This window comes from Mastomys coucha, unplaced genomic scaffold (assembly GCF_008632895.1).
Source record: "Mastomys coucha isolate ucsf_1 unplaced genomic scaffold, UCSF_Mcou_1 pScaffold21, whole genome shotgun sequence".
In the NCBI taxonomy this organism is placed as follows: Eukaryota; Metazoa; Chordata; class Mammalia; order Rodentia; family Muridae; genus Mastomys; species Mastomys coucha.
In genome coordinates, this window is record NW_022196904.1 from 149,606,725 (window position 1) to 149,625,406 (window position 18,682).

The 18,682-nt window shown below is 39.6% G+C and overlaps 1 long non-coding RNA gene across 2 annotated transcripts; it reads left to right on the forward strand.

Moving 5' to 3' along the window:
- The first annotated feature begins 1,117 nt into the window (after nucleotides 1-1,117).
- LOC116103638 lies at nucleotides 1,118-5,609 on the forward strand. Of its 2 annotated transcripts, none has more exons than XR_004123525.1 (2): nucleotides 1,118-1,258; nucleotides 3,864-5,609. It is a non-coding gene; the product is annotated as an uncharacterized LOC116103638 (long non-coding RNA). The 2 variants fall into 2 exon arrangements; XR_004123524.1 differs by lacking the exon at nucleotides 1,118-1,258 and adding an exon at nucleotides 2,124-2,995.
- Nucleotides 5,610-18,682: the final 13,073 nt, after the last annotated feature.

Sequence of the window (18,682 nt, forward strand, 5' to 3'; positions counted from 1 at the left end):
TCTCGCAAAAGATAAAACTTAAACAGAGAGAAGCTGAGTGGCTTATTAGGAAGTTAGGTTTCCATATTACAATTCTTCTTCTTTAATATTCAGCCCTATAGTTCTACTAGACAAATGACTGGAGGAGGCTGCCTTAATTAATGTTCTATTGCAGTGACATAACATCATGACCAAGGCAACTTATAAAATGAAGCATTTAATTGGGGCTTAGTACATGAACATCATGGTTGTGAGTATTGGTGACAGGCAGGCACCTATGGCACAGGAGCAGTAGTGGAGAGCTGCTATCTGACGAATAAGTTTCAGGCAAACAGTGGGACTGGGTCTGGCTTGAGCATTTGAAACCTCAAAGTCCACCCCCAGTGATATCAACAAGACTTTCTTCAATAAAGCCACATCTAATCCTCTTTCCCAGCCCCCAAAAACCAGTTTCACCAAGTAGGGGCCACGCATTTAAACGTACAAGGCTATGGGGTCCATTCTCATTCAAGCCAGGACAAAGGTAATTTTCCTTTCTCCAAAGCATTTTTTAAAAATCTCACCTTTGCTTTCTGTTCCCCTTTATATCATACACACATGTGCATGAGTCCATGAACACATACACACATATATCATACACAGATGCTGTATGCTTAAGACAGTGCTTTCATTAAAGAAAATAAGTGTTGTGGGGGAACAGTACAGAACATGGATTGCACAGAGTATGAAGTGAATCGGTTCATAGGAACTTGTTTGTATCTTGGAAGAATTCTTGAGATTTTTGATAGATACAAGTGAAATTTGTTTTGCTAACACCTAAGCCAATTGAAAAGAAAGTTTATAAAAAGAAACCAGGACTCTTTTTTTCTGAACCTTAGAAGAGCATCTTTGGCGTGATGGTATTTGGACCTTGCTCACTGTCTACCTCATACTTGGGCATGGTGTAAGCTTTTTCTATGGCTTCTCTATACATTGGAATATGGATGATGGCTTCTAAGATAAAACTTTGGGTCTTTATGTTGTTCCATCCTTAAATCTAGGACACTAGGTGTCCTCTTCCATAGAAACCACATTTTTCTATGACAGAGTCCCACTCAGGAATTCGCAGGGGCAAGGGTATATACCCACCTGAATTCTATGTTCACCTGGAGCCCACTCGTCTAGTTTATAATACTTTCTCTTCACCTGGGACTCACCTGGAAAACACTTCAGGGCCTGTGTAGTCTCCTATAAGGGAAGAGACTCCTGACAGCAGGCTACTCCATATGAAGGCATCCAGGTTTGAGTTGAGCCCTAGAAATTTGTGGGTTGAAAGAGGGCTCAGCTTTAATAGTTAAAATTTTGTTGTGGGCATATTTATTTTGTCACACACACTAGCTGCAGAGCCCTTTCACCTCCATTCTCATCTCTTCCATCTCCTTCCTCCCTCCTAGCCTCTAAATGTCTCATGCAATGCACTTGAAAAACATGTTGGGCAGTTGGGCAGTTGGGCAGTTGGGCAGTTGGGCAGTTGGACAGTTAGGCAGAGGTGTTTTGGAGTTCTTCTGAGAGAGGAAACAAGAGGCTGAGGAGTTGAATAGGCTGGGACTGGTGGTGAACCTTGTGTTCCTTCTGCCCCTTCATGGAGGCTTGGCCTCCTCAGATGCAAGATCACCAACAGAAACATCTGGCCCAATTAATTACTTCTGCTCACCATCTCCATAATACCAGACACAATCTTATCAAATGTCTGGCATTTGTTGCAGACAAAATCACAACTAAGCTCTCCTTCCTCCATGCTTACCTTCCCTACAGAAGTCCAACCACCATCACTCTGCTGTGCGTTATACACTGACAACCTCTTGGTTTTTAAATAATTGGCTTGCTAAAATGCATTCCTTTAATCATACATTTTTATTTGACTCGATAGTTTATAAAAGATGAAAAATGTTATTGTTGATTGGGCTGTAATAATGTTTTGGTGATATGACGGAATTTAGAGATATTTTGTCTTCATGCTGTTTGGCTTGCCCCTTCCCCTTTAAGATAGGGCACCAGCCTTTCCATATTTGTTACTCATTATTTTTTTCATCCTTGGACCCAGTGCCTGACCAAAACAAGGATGACGATTTGAATTTGTCCCATGGTTTTAAAGATTCCAGTTCATGGTCCTTGGCTCCACAGATGCTGGGTTCACAGTAAGGCAGAACGCCATGGTTATGGGAACACCTACAGGAGGCACCTGTCTACCGCCTGTCAGATAGGAAGCAGCTAGGGTGCAAGGGACCAGGCACTAGTTGTAGCTTCCAAAACCCTCCCATTAGGAGCTACTTCCTCCAACTAGGTCCTACCTCCTAAAGTTCCCACAACCTCCCCAAAACAGTACCACCAGCTGGAGACTGAGCATTGAGCACTTGAACCTGTGCAGACAGTTCACATTCAACTATAAAAATATAGAAAATATATGCTTTTTATCCAACTCAAGGCTTTTAATAATCTACTAAAAAAAAAAGAGAGAACTATCCTTCCTCAATAAAACAATAATCCAGAGGGGATGTAGTGGGTGACATGGAGGAAAATGATTGAAAGAAAAGATAGAAAGAAAAGGGGAATTTTCAGAGACTAGGAAAGGGCAGAAATTGATAGATTCCTGACTTTGATATCAGTTCCCTAGAGGTGACAAGTCCTTAGAGGGGTTGAGGGACTATACATATTGTGAATGCTGAAGAAATCTCCAGAGTTGGTTACCAAACTGTCAGAATGCTAGTGTATGGGCTCCAAGTTGTTGGAACTATTTACCAAGTAAAGTATAGTAAATTCTCACTGGCTTTTATTCAACAAACACATGCTTGAATCATGACACGAACAGTGACCTATGCTCAGAGAATGGCTGTGTGGCCCAAGATTTGCTTCTCACTGCCATGCCAATGGGATTCTGGTCCCAGGTTGTCTAATGGAGCTTCAAGGGATTTCCTTGGGCAATACTACAAAAGGAAATGTTTCCTATCTACTCACTATTTCTTCCCTTCTTCCCCTGGTATGTTTCCTATGCTGTCAGCCAAAGGGATGATGTGAAGTTAGTAATGCAAAGTAAGCATGGATATTCCCTGGGAACTTTATCTGCCAGCTTAAGGAAAGACGTTTTCCCGGGGGTGGGGGCAGGGTGGGGGGCAAGCAAGAGCCACCTATTGACAACTGTGAGCATGGACAACTCAATCTCAGAAATTAAAGATGGGTCTATGTAGCCAGGATGAAAGAGAGATAATGTAGAAAACTGTACCACAGTTTTCACTCTAGAAACTGATCATTAAAATTCAACTCAAAAATCAACAACTGCACTCCCATGTAGCACCTGGCCTCTACACGCAGTTCACAGTAAATCTCCTAGGCAATGTTGCTCCATTACTTCTGCTGAAGCAGCATGAAGGTCTTTAACCAGTGGGACTGCCTGCATGCAACACAAAACTATTTGTCTTCTGTTTAAAACGCATCACATAATATCAAAACATTGGCCTAGAACTCATTGCAGGGCATCTGGAATCAACTTAGAGGAAGGTGGATGGCAGGGCCAGATCCACCTTCTTTCCTCCTCTTCCTAGATAACACAGTCGGTTGAACGATGTCAACCTAAGTGACAATCAATCCAAGCCAGTTTGATAATCTACCAAACACAACATAGGCAGATTTTTTATCTAATCCATAGTAATATTCTGGGGACAGAAAATTATTCAAGAAAACAGAATTGACCTGGTTAGAAGAGCCCAGTTTAACCATTCCTGCAAATCTGTTATCAGATGAAGGGTCTGTCACGTGCAAATCACATGTTCAGTCTCGAGTATTTAGAAAAGTAAACAAAGAACTGGTAAGTAAGAACTCAAAAGTGTTCAGCTGTTCCCATTTCCTAGGTGACTGTACATCTCCCATCTAGCAAGAAACTGGCATCAAAGTTTCCCACAGCTTCCTCATCAGCCTCAATTGTGTGACTAGACATGGAGATCTGCATGCCACCTCGAGTTGCTGCGCTCCCCCTCCTCCTGAAGTTTCCAAGCATTTCATTTACACCAGCATTTATACAAGTTGAGATGAGAAAATAGGACAAGAAACCGTCAACTCTGACAGACCATCCAATCTCCTCTTGTGGATACCTCCCCAGCTTGAATTCCTAACTGGTCCCAGCTATGGCAGGAGGTCCTTCTACCTGCAAAGATCCTTATTTAAATGTAAATCAAAATCAGAACACTTCAGATTGGAAATGCTCACAGTTCAGTCAGACACTGTCCTGTTGCTGCAAAGTTGAAACCATTATTTTCAACTCAGTGAGTTCAGAATCTGTTCTAAGTGGAAATATGGATGGGAAATTAACATTTTAATATCATTTTTAAAAAATGTTGCCTCTGTTCCATTTAAGCTCCAGCACTGTTTTAAGCAAGAGTCTTTTGCACAGCACTGAAAACTCACACAGTTTTATTGAACTTTTAAGACTGTTGGCTGCTCTAGGGGTGTGGTGTTTCTCCTATGTCTAGGTTAACTTCCAAGTGTCTCATGTATGTGACTCTTTTGCAGGTACATTACTGAATTTTCAATGATGGTTGTTTTCTAGCGCTTGCCTCTCTAGGGGCAAAGGGACAAGCTCTCCTGTCCTCTTCAACACAGGGAGGCTCATTACCTGCAGATTAAACAACAACCCCCTACTGCTCTACAAGGAATGCTAATGTACCCTGCCAAAACTTCTATATTTCAAAAGGACCTTCCTGGACTGTTTTGATATTTGGAAGGTAACTGGGAGAGCAAGGAATTGGAGTAATTTTCCTTTATATAGGGAATTAAGAAGCCCAGTCATCCTGGAAGGGAGGGAGATGTGGGGACATTAAGAGGGCCTATGAAGACCTGGGTGTTGTCCTTATATACCCCTGTGCCTGGCACTGCTCCTCTGAACGCCATGGAACAGACAGTTGGCATAACCTGGGCGGTATATATTCAAAAGATGTTTGTCCCTGACACCGCTGCTGTAGGAAGCCAGCACCTGTGCCTGCCAGGTTGCCTGTCTCTCCCACCTTCCTCCCAGGTTACAGCAAACAGACTGCATAATGGGAACATCGCCCACCATTTTCCCAACTGCAACTTTTTCACAGTGTTCCCACTGCCAAGAAAGTCCTCCATTGTTATCACCTTGCCATCTTAAGACTTGCTCTCCTTCCTGAAGCTGACTCCACTGGGTAAGATCGTGCCTGTTTCCGAATTGCCACCCTCCCAGCTGCTTCAACACCTGCACACCGTATGAGTCACATCAATTGCACATCGAGAATCCACTTCTTCCTTTCCTGACCATAAATGCCCAAGGCACAGACTCTGTACATTCTTACTTTTTCTTCCCCTTCTCCTCCATGAATCAGCACAATTCCTTGCTTATAGCAGCTATTCAATAGAAATTGACTTGAGTGCATGACTAAATGAAGATGTTAATGAGTCCCCAGAAGCCAGGCTTAATTTCAGAGAGAACTAGTGAATGATTCAGGTAGTAAGATGGTCAAGTTCAGCCCTAACTATATGTTACCATTGCCAAGTCAATGTGTGAGTATATAAAATTCTAGAATTTGTTGCTGTCCTAGTTTGCTTCTCTATTGCTTATAATAAACACTGATCAAAAGCAACTTGGAGAAAGCAGAGTTTATTTTATCATACATTTCCAGGTAAAAGCTCATCGCTGAGGAAAGTTGGGGGAAGAAACTGAAGGCAGGTAGGAACCTGGAGTCGGGAACTAAAGCAGAGGCTACAGAGCACTGCTGCTTACCGGATTGGTCTCGTCATTTGCTCGCCTTGATTTCTTACATATACCAATGGTATAGGGGTATCACCATCCACAGTGAGCTATACCCTCCCACATCAATCATTAACCAAGAAAATGCCCACCGGCATATCCATGGGCCAATATGATAGAGGCAGTTCCTCAGCTGAGCTTCTCTCTTCCCTGGTAGAGGCCGAGATACGGCTGTCAACTCCTGAAGCTTGTGGTGTTCCCTTTAAGTTTTAGAGACCTCAGCTTAAGTAAAACTGCATTCTTGGCCATCCCAGAGAAAGAAATTTCAGGACGACCCAAAAGGAAATAGAGTTAGAGTTTACTAATTTACAACAACAAAAAAAAGAGGTAAGAATAAGACACATCTGAGACTATGGGTATAGGCTTCTCAGAGAATGGAATTTGAGCATATTAACACTAGTCATATATACTACGTTGGCAGTGCTTAAGATACATTTCAAGAAATGCTAAGAAACTTTTTATCTCCCCTCCTCTTTTTTTGTATTATAAATGATGTCATTGGGTAGCTCCCGTGGTACCTTGGGCAGGACTACAATGTGATATGATAAGGCCGAGAGAGGCTAAGCTTATACAAGGAGGTTAGAATACATCCTTTACTTGAAATAGTTTTTCTAGCGAGAATCCTAGGTATATAGGGTGTATTTCAGGTATGCTTATGAGTTTACACATTCATTACATTCAGTAAACTACTATTTTATGGTGCTAGGTATTAAAAACAAAACAAGGGCTTTTAGATTGGAAGAGAGAAGGGCCTTAAGCAAATGTTGTTCAATTTGTTAGAATTCTTGACTTGGCTGGTGAAAGACTTCAATTAGACCTCTGAGTCAAGTGCTTTTTTCTCTTCCCACGACCCTATACTTCTCTCATTGTGTGTCCATCATGACTCACCCCAGTTAAAAATTAACTTTGCTCTCCTTGCAGCCTAGTGAAGTAAAGTAATATGTTTCTCCACCATACGCTGTGAGAAATAAAATAGGTTTCCTCCATGTGTCCTCCACTATCTCTTTATTCACCTGCTAGGACACAGCTGACTAAGGGGAGTAACAGTGGTAGAACCACAAAATGGGAAGACTTTGGAACCCTGAATGACATTACCATTCCACCCTGTCCTTCACCAAGGTTTCTTGACAACCTGGACTTTAATCTATGAAAGAACTAAACTGATTTAAAACATTGTTATTACGGTTTGTGGAAAAGCAGACAGACCAGTATCCCGACTAACCTGGCATGTCAACAAGGTTCCATGTGTAGTCCTTGTATTTAGAAAATTATGTGAATTTACATGAATATATATATATATGGAATATATATGTACATGTATGTATATTTGTGTGTGTATGTGTGTATATGTATAGGTACATCTATATGTGTACAGATGGTGTGCATGTGTGTGTGTGTGTGTGTGTGTGTGTGTGTGTGTTAATGGGCAGTATTTTGCAAAAGCAGCACAAGAAATTGGCTATAAGCATTTGGTAAAAAAGTCTCATTAGTCTATAGGTCTGTACTTTAAGTTCTCATTACAAGTACAATCTAAGTCTGGATGAAAATAAAAAAGAAGTAAAAAGTACAGCTGAGGATCTTATTTTGTTTTTGATACCTAGCATATAAAATAGTAGTTTACTGAATGTAATGGATGGGGTAACTCATAAGTAAACCTGAGATACACTCTATGTACCAAATACACATTTTCTTTGAAGACCTTAACTTCATATTTAGTAAAGTAAGGATATTTCTCTCATTCATAATGTTTAGATGATAAAGTGCTGTATTCACTGTGACTTCTTATGTACTTGGAAATCAAGGGTGAGTGTTTTCTATCATGTTGGCATTACAACATATTTCAGGCCAGAATCAAGGGAAGTGCTCATCATATAGTAAACTATGAAATCAGGAGTCAAATAATATTGCCAGTGATCCTTGTCACTACCTTCTAAGCTAAAGTAACAGAAAATAAATGCAACAAGACAGATGATAACAAATTTCTTTGTGTTTTTCTTAAGCTACATGATGAATTGAGAATTTTCAGAATTAAATGGGTATAAGAAAATGATTCATTAACATTATAAAAGGATTCATACAGGTTTAGAAATTTACATATAATTTACAAAAGGAAAGGACAATTGGGTAAGACAGGAAGTAAAGTATGACAAAAAGGAGATACTGAATGTTCATGCCAAAATTATGAAGAGCTAAGGAATTCAGAAATATAGATCACATCTGCTGTCAATCAACAAAGATATATATATCTGTTATGGGATTTCCCAAAAATGTAGGCAGTCTAAAAATATACACATTATAAGTGCTTAGTGAATTCTTCTTGGCTTTTGTCAAAAACTGGAATTTAAAAGAATGGACAAGAGAAGAGTCTATTCATTTGCCAGTGACATCTTGACTAACATCCACTTGTCTCTTCTTATTCTGTCTGCCTTTACTCTTCCTTTGTATAATTTTGCCTTTAATAATGACAACAATGTGGGCTTGTTTAAATACTTGAAAATCTCCTAGCACTAACACAATTGTCTCATTTGATCTTCAAAATTCTAGGTGCAAAAAAAGGAGAGTCCTATGATTTTTGTTTTATTTCCTTCTCAATGTAATGATGGTAAAGATGAGATTAGAGGTCAGTGACTTAATTGATCTAATTGATCTCAAATTCAGACCTTCTACTGGATTCCACATAATTTGCTCGAAACACTGGACTGTATGTATTACTCAATGGAAACTTCTGACTCTCTGGTGTCTAGTGTACTATTTCAAACTGTAACAATATATAATCACTCTGCCTTCAGTATAATGCAGACCTGAATTCACTTATCCAAGTTTTTTGAATCCAACTGAGTACTAGATAGGCACAGCACAAGCTGCTAAGTACTGAACAGAAAATATGTGGGCCTTGTCCTCTTCCAGCGTGTTCACTGAGGAAGAACATGGCTTCAGGTTTATCTTAAAATAATTTGCTGAAATTGTCACCCAAAAAGGGATGACCCTTGCAAGTGGAGGTTTTTAGGCAAAGTGTTTATGAATGAAACAACTTATTTTGTAAAGAAAATATAAACAGCCAACTCTTCTGTCTACCTCTCATGAAGACATGGTAACCTGCCATTTATGAAGCAGGAAGTGGCTCCTTACCAAATAGCGAATCTGAAAATTTGTCAAAACTATGAGGAATATATTTCTATTCTTTATAATCCCCCAGAAAATAAAATTTCATTGTAACACCTAAGTAGCCTAAGAGATAAACTAGCAATTACAGTAGAATTTGAATATTCTATTATAAATTTATTGGATGAAAAGCCTCAAAACACTCAAAGAGAAAATAAAGGTGTGTGTGTGTGTGTGTGTGTGTGTGTGTGTGTGTGTGTGTGTGTGTGTGTGTGAAAAAGTATTTGGGCTAAGAATATAAAAGGAAAGTCAGTTGGAGGGAGGATAGCTGTAAGATGAACATGTGCATATGCTCTGAACATTTAACACTTTCTAGGCAGTAAAGAAAGAACTAGAAAAAAGTCAAGATAACTGCATCTTCCAGCACCACTGAGGAGAATTTTGTGAGTATGGGAAGACTCTTGTGACCACCTGGATATATCTAAACTCAACTCCAAAGGCAGCAAGAGACTCCAAGGATAGCAAGAGACTAGTGGACTTTGAATGAGTCCACTAGTCTCATTAAATCTAATTTAATTAGATGTACATGAGACTAACTTTTAGTCTCACGTGAATCTAATTTGCATAGAGAGTTGGAGTAGGCCAAAGTGCGAAGTCTAGGAGGCTCTTGTACCAGTCCCTGTGAAAGGTAATGGTGATTAGACTGAAACAGCAGAGAAGGTCATGTTAAGAATGAAGGCTTAAGACATACTGCAAGTATAAATGAATAGACTTCAAATGGGAGACTGAAAGATGGGAGTCAAGGCCAGCTAGCTTCTCTGGGTACCAGTCATGACATTACAGCCAAATGGATGTTTTCCCTGCTGCTGCATTCACAGGCAAGCCCTCATGTATGCATAACTTGAGATAATGAGATTCATGTTCCAGTCTTATTGACATATCATTTCTTATTCTAGGCAGTAACAACCTGGTGGTATTTTTAACAGGAATTTATTCTTCTCATATTCATATTGAGATTATGTTAGCACACATAAAAATGTATTTATACATCTGAAAGTAAGGGAGAAAACTGGGGTTTTAACAACTATCTATGGAAAGGCACAGATGTGATTTTTTGGTAGTTACTGCAAGTGGAGAAAAGACATCTCCTGCCCTGAAGACACAAGACAAGTCTAATTCCTCCATCTTTTATAGATCCTTTCAAAACTAAAGATGTTAAAGACAAAAGCAAAACACAGTTGAACTAAAAACCCTCCAGCCTCACCATTTACTGTCATATGTACTTCATATTTTCTGCTCTGTAATGTGTGCTAAAATGACACTCATTCATTTGTTATGGGACAGTGATAGAAATAGCAAATAACCATAGTTATTGAAATGTGTGTCCTTCAAAGTTTACACGTGACTTGAATGTATATTATTTTTTTGTGTGTGTGGGTCCCTTTCATTGGGAGGCTAAGAGACCTTGGGTGTTTTTATGTACTCATGCATTTAATTTTCAAGAAACCTACTAATCTAAGAGTTTGAGATAACACCAAAGGCATCACTTAGAAGCCATAGCAATTACAGGCAAAGTCTTTGATTACTTACCACCCTACAGAATGTCGGATTTGGGGCTTCAGTGGAATTGAGAGACCTGTGTACTAATGAAGAGGTTGCACTGCAGCAGAGGGCACTGCACCCCCATTCCTCTTATTATTCTCAGTCTGGGCAAAGCACCACATCCATCTGATATAAGCACTTGCCTACACACTAGGTCATCTGAACTTCTATGCCCTCTGTTTACAACTCGTGCTGGGAAAGCCAGCTACCCAAGTACTAAAGATCTCAAGTAAGAGTTGAGGGGAACAACACCTCCTCTACGCTGCTTGGAAGAGGAAGACGTTAATCTCACGAGATTTTGATATTGGAAACAGCTACCTTTCCCAGCTAGTGCAGACAGTGGGTCCAAGCTTCTGCAAGGATGCACCAGCTAAATTGAAAGAAACCCTCATGAGTCCATTTTTAGCTAAACCTGCTTAATATTCCACATATCACTACTCTTTAAACACAAATAATATCCCATATGCAAATGGAAACCTTGGCAAAGAATAATGGGGTTTGCCCAAGGTGGCCTCAAAGCCTGTAAAGAGCTTCGTTTCACCACACATCAGCCTCCTTACAAAACAGACAAGTAACCCCTTGCCCCTGTGGCAAACATGAAGACTGGACTTAGCTAGAACTGGTGATTATGGTGACATCTCACACACAGTCCTCCAGACTTACAGTTGTAGAAACACTCTCTGAGGCCTAATCTAAAGTCAATATCTATGGCCTCTAACCACACTGAAGGCAAACAGATAAGAAGCAAATGTGGTACAAGTCATTTTGATGCTCCAGAGTTTGCTATAATTGTAAGTCTACATAGCTTTAAGATCTTAGCTGTTGCATTGGTAACATGGTGGGAACCTAAAGAAAAAAGCATCCCAGGCAATGTGTGCAAATGACTGACTTGGAAGAAATATAGTATAAAGCAAGGACAACCACATTTTAGAAAGTACTCCATTGTGAAGCTTCAGTGAAATATAGCACTTAAATAAAATTTTCTAAGATGCGGCACACTGACTGTCACAAGAATTCAAAAACATCAGGAAACCTGAATTTAAGTTCTATCCAATAGTATTGTTGGCCAAGTAACTTTACTCTCCAGGATCCACTTAACAACCATCCATAAAGATCATAGATTATGTGATCAGCCTTCATGTATTCCTTACCTTTTCCATCTCTAATAACTATAATTTCACACTATATAATAAATACATGGGATCAAATAGACATGTGATATTTCAACAAACAAATATTAACTGTCAGGATACAGAGATCCTTCAGATGTTTGGTCCCAACTTGGTAGTCATCTGTAGTATTCACATCCAGTGCCTCATTAGTGCCCTTCAATAATGATTAGAGGAACCTTCAGTATTAGTTCTGAATGGTAAGACTTATTTCTACAGGCAGATTCTTCAGGAAAATTAACTTAATCAAAAGTGAAAATCTTTGATCAAAATCAAATATTGCCAAGTTGAAAGAATGTCTGCACTCACATTTGCTATCAGAGGCTAGGATAATTACTGACAACTGAGTTATTCCAAGTCACCTCAGTGAGTGTGCTTCTTGGTGTCAGAAGCAACCATATCCTCCTTCAATCAAACCTGACCCATTCCACATCTTCTTAAGACTGTATGTGCCCACAATGAAAAATGACATCACGATCCCAGAAAGCAGGTACTTGCCCCCTCATTTGGAAAGGTATCCCTTCTTGGCCCACTGATGTCCAGGTGTCCAGATATATGCACAGACTGTCTCTCATTTCCTCTTTAAATGAAATCAAGATTCCATTAAAGTATTTCAAGGCTAAGACTGTAACTCAGGATGAGTTCAGAAGAATCTACTCAGAAATTCATGAACTGTCAATCCTCGTATATACATAATAGATCAAAATTGATAGCAGTAATTAAATTTTAACTAGAAAAATTTCTAATGCTAGATCTCACAGCCTTTCAGATATCATATGTATGTGTTCATCATGTATTCCAAAAATATTTTTGATTGCTAAATATGTGGTATCTTCCATGCCAATCATGAAGTTTACAAAGGTGGGGGAGTCTATCAAAATATACCTATGACCTAATTTGTTCAAAGGACAAAAATATGGTTCCTAAGAAAATGCTGATAGAGCTTGTTACTCATAAGGCATCTTCATGCCCTCAGATATTCTTTATCTGTTGCCCAACTGGGACCTGAAAAATAATACCTAAGTTTGATCTCAATCTCATGGACTGGACAAATACATTCCCTGGGCAGAAAAATGGGCTGTGGCTTCCGACAGTCTGTGTGACTTGGAAGACGTTGAATTGGTTAGCAGGAGCTGTTCTTTTGAGGCTGAAACCATTTCTGTGTCAAGCAGCATAAAGTTGTATGGCAGGAATCACAGGCATGCCAAAAGTATTTTCCAGCATTCCAAAAGATTAAGGAATTGAAAACTAAATATTTGGGGTGAAAGCTAGTGTATAATAAGTGTTTATCCAAAATTTTATATAAGAATATTGCTGCCAGCACATGTTGACCTAAGATGTCTGGATTTCATACCCATCCTCCCTTTTTCTATTTAATCAAATGGCATATAAAATTCTCCAAGCGAATGTGTTTCTCCATCCATATTTATAGACTCCCAGAACTGCAGAATGGACAAGAATCGGAGTGGTCATCTCCTCCTACTGCTTTGTGTATGGGGAAATGAAGGAGTCTGAGGGACACAATGCCTGAAATCAGAGTGCCATTCTCCGCAATGGGAATAGGCCAGATCTGACTCTCTGAACTTCAGAACTCTGATTCTCCTCTCAGAGTTGTTGCTACAGAGTCACCTGACCAGGCTCACTTATAAACATTGATCTTTATCTCTTCCATTGAGGAGAGGAAGAGATTGTGACTGCAGAGAAACCATACACACGATCTTCCTTTTGAGACCTCCCTTTGAGTCCTTTCTTCGGCCCCCAAGCACTGATCCACACCCTATTCTTCTCAACAGTGTTTCCTCCATGTCAGCTTCCCTCAAAGAATGAAGAAAAACAAAGCAAGCTACAAAATCGCAGAACCACTAACCAGGAGCTTTCTTGAGCCGTGCCTCTTTCTGCAAGACTCCTGAACTCTCTGAGTTATTATTTTAAAGTAATTTTAATCACTACCATCCCCTTTAGGATTTCAAAGGAATTGCCAAGCCGTTCATCTCAGGGATACAAACATCTCCAAGACACGCTCATTTATCTCAAGTCACATGTAGAAAGTTCTCTGGCAGCTGCTCAGGGGAACAAAGGTGAAACCCCCAATTAGGAATGACTTATATGTAGCTCTCCAGCCAAGAGTCACCCTGTCTTGTTAACCTCCATTGCTCCAGTTTAAGCTGCAGAAGATGATACACTCAAAATTCATTTATTCCTGTTAAGTGTAATTATCTCAGTTTTTGATGATGCCTCCAGCCATTGAAGTGTAATTATCCCAGGGAGAAGATTCCCTGCATTTGGGAAGAAAATACAGGATACTATGTAACACAGATTAGGGCTCAGTTTATAACCATGGCAATTTAATAAGCCTCTCGGAGCATGAGATTCAAATTTAAGCTTCCCAACAGGCTGAGCTTTTTATGTCTTCACTGTATTCTTTAAATCTAAATGACAGCAGGGATATAGAGCAAAGGACTATAAAGGCAAATTTTGTGATATCAAAGGATAGTCTGTATTAGAAGAGACAGTTCCATGACTGTGAGTGATGGGCAGCCTCTGAGGTAAGGTTCTATCCCACCAAGATAGAATAGGCTCGGATTTCTCCCATCTTAAGACAGGCATTACTCGCCGCCCTGCTTCCTGTGCTATTCATGTTCTTATTCATTCTTTCCTTGCCCTCCTACCACCTCTTCCTCCCTCTTCCCGGCCCCATCTCCTATCCTATTTGGCCTTTTATAGCCAAATTCTTTTAAAATTAATATTGATCCCATCTAGTCTTCCAAATAAATATAGTATCTTGGGTTCTATCCACATCATTTTATTAAAATTATATTTTCCAGGAGTAGTAACACCATCCTTGTGGCTAAATCCCACAAACATCATTCAATCTTTCTTTTATAGAATGCAGGCATCATTTATGAATTTTTTTAAAACTCTGTGTCCTTTGGACAATAGCCTTAATCACCCTTGCACTCCTCAGTTCTATGGCCTATGAATGCCCAGTTCTTCCCCACATGCTTCATGAATATTGTAAAGTATCCTCCAAGAACTACAATGTGTTAGGAACATGTACACAGTAATGCTGCAAAACAGCATGTACTGGTGTCCTTATTTTCGCAAAGTAAAAGACAGTCCCAGGCTTATCCTATGCTTATAACTAGACCTTTCCCCACCTCCCACCCAGGTCTTTTTTTCCATTCCTAGTTTCAAATTTTCTCATCTGTTTCCTATCTATCCTTTCTCCTCTATATTAGTCAGCTTTCCTCAGCTGCTCTCAGGGGGAAAAGAGTTAGGGGAAAGTTTAAAGGAGGTGTAGAGGATGGAAACCCCATAGGAAGACCAACAGTCTCAACTAATCTGGACCTCTGGGAACTTCCAGAGACTAAGCCACCAACAAAGAGCATACAGAGGCTGGTCTGTGCCCCACCCCCCAACTCCCTGCACATGTGTAACAGAGGACTCCCTTGTTTAGCCTCAGTGGGAGAGATTGCACCTAATCCTATAAGACATTGATGCCCCAGAGAAGGGAGTTGCAGGGGGTGAGGTAGGTGGTGGGGTGAGGGAGGTGGAGGATTGGGAGGAGCACCCTCCCAGAGGAAACTAGACTGTATTGAGGAGCTGGTGGTGAAAGATAAAACAAGCATGCTACAAAGGCCAGGGAACTTTAAGTCAGGAGAAGCTATCACTGCTCTATGTCTGGAATGCATCATGTCAGGTTTGTTACTATGGGGAAATACAATCTTATGGAGAAAAGCTTATGGAAAAATTCTTGATTCTAAACCATGCGTCAATGTTTCAGAAGACTGAAAGGTAGATATTCAGGCTAGGAGGAGAATTTGGAGGTCTTACAGTGAGTGTCATTCTGGAAAAGATAGATGAGAAAGAAAGTGGATGAGAGCCTAGTTTCCACCCCTGAGTGACCCTATACCTGTAGTTTGTCTTTGACCCTGGTAGGTAACTCTATTCAGTCCTCTTTGGGGTGATTTTTATTTAATTCAACCCAATGATGAATGTGTCTCTATCCATCCATTCATATAGGTATGTTTCAGGAGTCTATCTCAAGTATTTTTATTCTTTATCCAATACATCTAATCCAGAACATCTCATCTCCAATTGTGGCTTATGGACATTCATGTCTGTCACACACATATCTCTGTCCAAAACTCATGCTGATAACTATAGCAGTTTTAATAAAAATGTTCCTCATAGGACCATGTCTCTAAACACTTGGTTCTCAGTTGGTGGTACTGTTTGGGGAGGTTATGGAGCTAGGTGCAGACTTGAGGAGGAGGTGCATCACTAAGGATAGGTTTTGAGGTTTGTAGCCTCACCCCACTTCATGGGCACAATCTCTGCTCCATGGGTACAGTTGAGACATGATCGATCTCTCAGCTTGCTGTTTCTTCTATCTGCTGCCATTCCAGCCCCTCACTGCAACCATACACCAAAATGAACTCTTTCTTTTTGTACATTGCTTTTTCCTTGTCTCTAAGTCAAGTTCAGTTCTGGTTAGAATCAAGACTTCAGATGTTTTCATTGAAATTGCCTTCTTTCACCACTCAATTAATTCTCTTATGTTTGACTTGAGATCTATATTATCCCTTCATCCATTTAATAATGTGGCTGCAGGCAGCACCAGGATTAGACTCTGCCAATTTTGCAACCCTGCATGAAGGTCTATAACTCTTCCTAATAATTCTATCTACAGTCCCCAAGAATTCCTCTAACTAGACAGAAATGAATCCATGTCCCCTTCTGAAGCTGTAGAAGACATCCATACCTCATCAACCAAACACACTGTCAGGGGAAAAGGGTTCCCAGAAGAAAATCGGGGTATTATCTCAGAGAGGAAATGAGGTTGGAGACTAAGCCAGCACAGATTATATACATAAATAATACAAGATAGATAGATGGATAGATGGATACTGGATACATGATACATAGTAAATGAAAATATCAAAAAAGAAATGAGGAACATATACGTAAATGATAAATAGAGATGACAAAAAGATACAAGGAAGAATGTGAAGAAAAATTTATTTCTTTAAACCATTCTTTAGAGTTTTTGGCCTTGTCAGATTTGAGAATGCAACTTTTCGGTGCTGGTCACTCAAAAAAATGTCAGCCTTGAGAAGGACACAGCATTCAGGAAAGGATGAAGGAGAAGATAAAGCTGTGAGTATGAACTCCTATGAGATCTGTTGTTGGCTCTAAGCCCTTTCACTCTGTATTCACTCCAGCCCATGAGCTTCAAAAGCAATAAATGCAAAAGTACGTAAACAAAAGCACATTAACTCAGAATTAGATAACCCAGGCAGTGTGGAGTCCTGAACATCAGCCCATGCTAACTGGCCACATCTCAGAGTGGTCAGCTAAGCAGCCTCTGAGAGAAGAAAGCAGCAAGAGGTATTCAAGTCTGAAGGCATAGCAGCCAGCTGCACAAAGAAAACCTGGGCTATCAACACCCAAGTCAAATCATTGCCAATTCCAGGGGACTTAAGTATGTGTGTGTCCTCTAAAACTTTAAAAGTATATTGTAGGGAGGACACTAAGGAGTATATTGTAGGGTAGGAGGGACATAGAAGACTTAAGTTCCTTTAAGAAAAACATTTCCCAATTTGTTTTCCTTTTTGAGTTTGTTTCTTGGGCTTTCTAAGGTGTATAAAGGTAATTTTAGTAAGCTGTGGTATTTGTTATATTTCTAAGATTGTTACATATCAACTTCTAAATATGATGGATAAATCCTACAGCAATCACAGAGAGAACCTTAAAAGCAACTGTGAGGAACTATGTGGCATTTTAGTATCTCAAAGAAATGCTGCATAGCGAAAATCAAAAAGGTTTTGCTTCTTCAGTCTCTGAACCTAAACTAATAATTCTTTAGGCGGACATTTTGGAAACAATTTTTTGCAAATTGTGCTCATAGTGTGCTCAGCATCTCATATATAAACCAAACTGACACAATCCTCCTATGGGAAAGAAAACATAAAGTGCCTTTTATAAAGTACAAAATTCTAATATTCTATTCATTTGATTGTTTATGCCATCAAAAAATTTTGTGCAAGTGACTGAGAATGCAAAACCCCATAAGGCATATACCTGTTTGCATAAAGTCCCAGTGCACTTAAAAAAAGAGATGCCTAAACATACCCACTCAGTCATTGCACTGGAAAGGGTCTTAAGTCAGTGGAACAGGAAGGTGGGATCAATTTCACTCAAAATTCATTTTAAATGAAAATCAACTCTATTTTTAATGAAACAATTTCAGTATTTCACAATTTATTATAGGACTTGCTATTGCATTTTGGCAAAAAGAGTCTATTATATTTAAATAGTTTCCTTTATTTCTAACTTTCTTGGAATTTTTATTAGGAAGAGCTTGGGGATTTTATGATTCCTTCCAGTCATTTATTGGTAAAATCATTGGCTTTTTTCATTTCCTTTCTTGATGTAACAAATTATACTGATAAACTTCCTAAACCATCTTCATGGTCACAGAGTAAACTCTACAGTTCATGTTAACATTATCCTTTTAACATAAAAGCAGAATTAACTTCTGTATACTGTACAGAGTTTTTGTACCTATATTCTTATAGGATACTATAATTTTTCATTTTTTAATACATTAATCATTTAAAATATTGGTTATTCGGACATGAAAAGAATCGGGAAGCTTTGGTAAATTTTTATCCTCAGTGGCCAACAGGAAGTCAAGTACATTTTTAAGAACTTAAAAAATTTAAAAACCCATATATTCTTTATTTTTTATTGGGTATTTTCTTTATTTACATTTCAAATGTTATCCTCTTTCCCGGTCCCCACCCCCACAATAAAAACCCTGTCCCAGCCACCACCCTCTCCCTACTTCTATGAAGGTGCTCCCCCAGCCACCCACTCACTCCCACATCCCTGCCCTGGCATTCTCCTACACTGGGGCATAGAGACTTCACAGGACCAAGGACCTCTCTTCTCACTGATGCCTGACAAGGCCATCCTCTGCTACATATACAGCTGGAATCATGGGTCCTTCCATGAATACTCCTTGGTT